The following is a 4,938-nucleotide window of genomic DNA, read 5'->3' on the forward strand; positions in this document are numbered from 1 at the left end:
ACTCTCCCCAGGCCCCGTGCTAATGGGGGCTACTACGCCTCATACTTCCCAAGTCTCTCTCGTCCACGCAGCTATCTCATACCACACCTCTCCACGCTCAGTGCCTCTGCTCCGGCGGCCGGAATCCTCTCATAGCGTCACGCAGATTTCACAACACGCTCCTCATACCTCCTACTCCCCGTACTGCTCTCTCCAGGTGGCCTCCGCCCCAGAATCTGGCTGCTCGTCACCGCGTCCTCTCATATCTCGTCCACAGCCGATTCTGCTTCTCTCTATCTCCCAAATCCTACCTCTCTCACGTACTCGTGCACGGTCCTTCAACCGTGTGCGGTCTGCTACTCACGCCCCGATACGTCATCTCTCCTCGGTCTCTGGCCTCCATGCCACTCTCTTTATACCCACCAATCCTCTACCTCTCACTCCGACCGTCAGGCCGTTCTCACAGTGCGGTAACGTTCCAATCCCCGTCTCTCTCTCCACGTCTCTCTGCTGCCCTATGCTCTCCTCTCATCACTTACACTCACCTAATGCGTCATGGCGCTCTCCCGTCTTCTCTCTAACCTGGGCGAGATCTCATGCCTCCCAAGGTGTTTCATCTCTCACCCCACAAGACCCATTCTCATCAGTGCCACGCCCCGGCCAATGGCGTGCTACGTCTCGCCCCTACTCTCTCTTCCCCTGCTCTTCATGTTTCCATGATCTTATGTTTCATGCTAAAATACCTACTTCACTCACCCAGCAAGGCTCAGGGCAAGCAGAAAGGGGGTGAAAACAAGTACCAAAACAGGTAGGTAGTATACATACTCCCACACTCGACATGATCCTAGGTCCCGCCCAATACAGTGGTGTTGCTGCAGACGCAGCCTTAGCCCCGACACACAGCGCACCAAAAGTAAACCAAACAACGCAGCTACAAACCTCAAAAGCAGCTGCGGTAAAGTCTCCACCCATATATTGTTTTTGCGAGCATGCGCCAGCTTAATAGTGGCCCTACAGTTTAGGAGCCACCACCTGGATACCACAGGACGCCAAAGGTGGAATGACAGACACCAAAGACAGGTAGAACAGAGGCGAACTCAGACAACCACCAAGGCAGCGCGCAAGGGGTAGCCCATCTATAGGAGGATGTTCAAGAACTAAATTCCTATCAATCGCGAGCGAAGCGAAGCCGCCTAGATCTCTAGTGGGTGGTGCAAGGACATCCAATAGGCAAGAGAGACCACAGCTCTGTACAACTCACGTGGTCAAGACATAATGCAAGGCCCGCTAGAAAGAGTCTCAGATCTGCTGTGTAGATAAGCCACTAAAGAAAGCAAGATAGAAGCAACAACCGCCATAACTGCGCGTGTTTCAGACGATACCGATGACTAAAGAGAGGCAAGAATGCTCCAGATGGTATAGAAGTGCCAAGGGACAATAATGAACAACCACCAAGGCAAGGGGACAGCCGCAGCAGATACTCTGTGGTGTGAGTTACCCGACAATTAAAGAGAGCAGATGGCTTGCAGCAGTATGTTCGATCAGCCACCTACCATCGAAAGCAGGAGAGCAGACTCGCTTACTGTGTGAGCTGTGCAGGACAGTAAGATGACCAAGAGAGGCAGATCTCTGTGGTTTGTCAGACATAATATGGAGAGCGCATAGTCTGCTAGTATGTCAGACACATCTGAACAGAGAGCAGCCGTCTCCGTAGTTGTCAGACATAATGAGAGAGCAAGACCTACTGGTGTGGTCCAAGGACACTGCTCAACTGAAGGGGGAGAGAAGATGCCTCATGTAGTTGTCGACATGAGATCAGACGAAGAGGCAGTAATATCACGCTAGTCGATCTCAAGACAGTGAGCAAGTGGGCGCGAGAGCAGATCTCTCAATGGGTGAAGCCAAGGCAGCAGCTACAACCACCCAACTCAGGGCCGCCTAAGGTGCAGACATAGAGGTGGAAAGGCCAGAAGCCAGACCCATGCTCGTAGGGTCATGACATAATGAGAGAGCCAGACCTCTAGTCAAGCTGGGTCAAGGACAGCTGTAATCGAAGGAGGAGCAGAGTCATTGTGTTGTCAGCATAAATAGAAGAGCGAGAAGCGTCTGTGTATGTCAGACACCGCATACATGAACAGAGAGCCCAGCACAAAAGATTTCAGCGTCCTCGCGCAATGGGGGGGAGAAGCCTCATAGGTTGGTCCGCCAAGAGGCCATTTAATCTAGCAACACAAACAAGCAGGCCGCTGAAGCAGATATGGTCGTGTTAGGTCACGACCCAACATAATGAGGCCAGAGGACCATGAATCTTAACTCCGACTCGTAAGTCAGACACTAGAGCTATGCACCAAGGGAGAGACAGAATGCGTCTGTCATTGATCCAACATAAGTGCGAAGAGAGCACGGCTCTCACTGATAGATTGTCCACGACATGCGCAATAAAAGCGAGAGCAAGATCTCGCTGTCGTATTGTATTCAGGGGACATAAGATCGACAAAGAGAAGCAGATATCGTGCATGCTTGTCGCTAGAACCAAATCCTAGATGAAGAGCAAGGGCACGAGCCAAGGAACCAAATCTCTGTGGTTGTCAGACATTAATGAGAGAGCAGACCTCTGTGGGGTCAGACATAAGTGAGGCGAGCAGAGACCCTCTGTGTGGCTACAAGATCAGCAAAACTGTCACATGAGAGAGCCAGATCTCTGTGTTGTCAGACAAACATGGGACGTGAGCCGCAAAAGGTCGTCTGATGATGGTCAGACCACATGAATGAAGAGGCAGCAGGAATACTCTGCGATGATCTGTACCCATAATAAGAGCAGAGCCAGCAGATCATACTGTGGTGGCTGTCAAACGATCTCTGACAGAGCAGATTCTCTGTGAGTTGTCAGACATGATGAGAGAGCAGAGACATCGTCGTGTTGTCAAGGCATGCATTACAAACGGCAGCCCAAAGGAATCTCTGATGGTGTCCACGCGCCCAAATAGGAGGTGAAAGAGCGCAAAGATCTCTGTGTGGTCAGACATAATGAGAGAGCAGATCTCTTGGGCTGGCTCAGTTAAGACATAACTGATTGAGAGACAAACCATCTCTGTGCTTGTACAGAGCTAAGATTGAGGCCGGAAGAGCGAGATCTGCGAAGCATAGTTTGTCAAGAAACGACTAAAGTGTACAGAGCCAGATCTAACTGTGTCGATCAGACTCGCAAATGGCAAGGGAGCGAGCAACCAAATTCTGGTGTTGATCAGAGCACCTAAATGAGGCAGCAGCTGAAGACGCAACGCTCCTCCTGTGATGTGTCACCGAGACATGATGCGTAGAGCACAAAGTGCGGTGGTGGTTCAGAACATTGCACAGGAGAGAAGCAGAAATCTCGCATGGTGTAGTTTTATTAACAAATAATGACGAGACGCACACATCTACTGTGAGCATAGGGTCCGCCTATAAATGAATGGGAGGGAGCAAGATACTCGCTCGCTGGAATGTCAGACATAATGAGGCAGGAAGCCAGGATCCTCTATCAGTGCTCCACCAATAACATAGGCTGCCAGGGGGAAGGAGCAGCCCAAGATGCGTCATGATAGCATGGGATTCAGACATAACTGAGAGCGACCACGAATCATCAGGTGTGTTGCACGAGACGAGTGAACTGACTGAGAGGGCGGATGGCTCTCGCTCAGTGGAGATCAAAAGAGATACATGAAGATACAACCACGACGAAGCCAAGGCGCATGCTTCTGATGATATGGTGCGATCTGGACACTACTATAGATGACAGAAGGCCAAGCATTCACTACACCTGTCCAAGTCTCGTCAGAGCCTTATAGTCAGAGGGAGAGCAGGGATGCGTGCTGGAGAGCCAAGAGTAGGAATGCGACAGGAACATACATAGCACAGAGAGCCCAGATAACTCTGGTAGGTGTGCTCGACATAATGATGATGAATGCGGAGCGATCATACGTCCAGTAGTTGTCAGGACATAAATGAAGAGAGCAGATCTACTGTTGGTTTCGATGCATTGAACAACCACTACATGCAAGCAGGGAGGCCGCAGCAACTCTGGTGGTGGCGAGGACATAATGGAGCCAAGGAGAGCAGATCTCTGTGTTGTCAAACATAATGAGAGAGGACATGATCTCTGTAGTGGTCAGACATTAATGAGAGAGTCAAGTTCTTGTGTTGGCATTCAGGCAGCTACCACCTCACTCTCAGAGCAGCCGGCGTAGCAGAATCGTCTGGGTGATTAGATCAGCGACATAAAGTAGAAGAAGAGGCAGATCCATCTCTGCGTATTGTCCCGAGCAAAGCATAATAGGGAGAAGCACCGGTCCTAATTTGTGGGTGTGTGGCAGAACGACTACAAATGAAGGTGAAAGCAGATACGAGAGAGCCAAGACTCTCAATGCAGTGTTGCTGCCAGAACGTTGGTGAGAATTAGGACAGCCAAGATCTCTGTCAGGCAAGTTGTCACGACATAACATGACACCAGGGACGAGAGCGAGATCTCTTTCTGCTCCTCAAAGAGGCGATGGAAATATGGCCAAGAGACCGACGAATCCTATCTGCTATTTGTCACGGACACTACAAGTCAGAGGCTGCGAAGAGCCAGAAGTGCCTCTGGTGGTATAGTCCCGACAGGGCTAAAGTTCGAAGGACCTGAAGCCACCAACCACCAAGAATGGCTCCTAGGTGTTTGTCAGGACATAATGAGAGGGCAGAAGTGGGTACTGGCTTAGACAAGATGGAGTGGTGGGGAGATAATGACAGGACAACACAGCACCACATTGCACAAGGCTGATGCACGTTGTGTGACACATTGTGAACACACAACCATTAAGAGACAGTTCAAATTCCAACCACCATCAGCGGTAGTTTCTTGAAATAAGCACCTATAAGGGTGTCTCTCCCCGTCTCTCTCTCCCCATCTCTCTCTTCCCTCTCTTTCTTCTTCTTATGTCT

The sequence above is a fragment of the Salvelinus sp. IW2-2015 genome, linkage group LG33 (assembly GCF_002910315.2).
Source record: "Salvelinus sp. IW2-2015 linkage group LG33, ASM291031v2, whole genome shotgun sequence".
NCBI lineage: Eukaryota > Metazoa > Chordata > Actinopteri > Salmoniformes > Salmonidae > Salvelinus > Salvelinus sp. IW2-2015.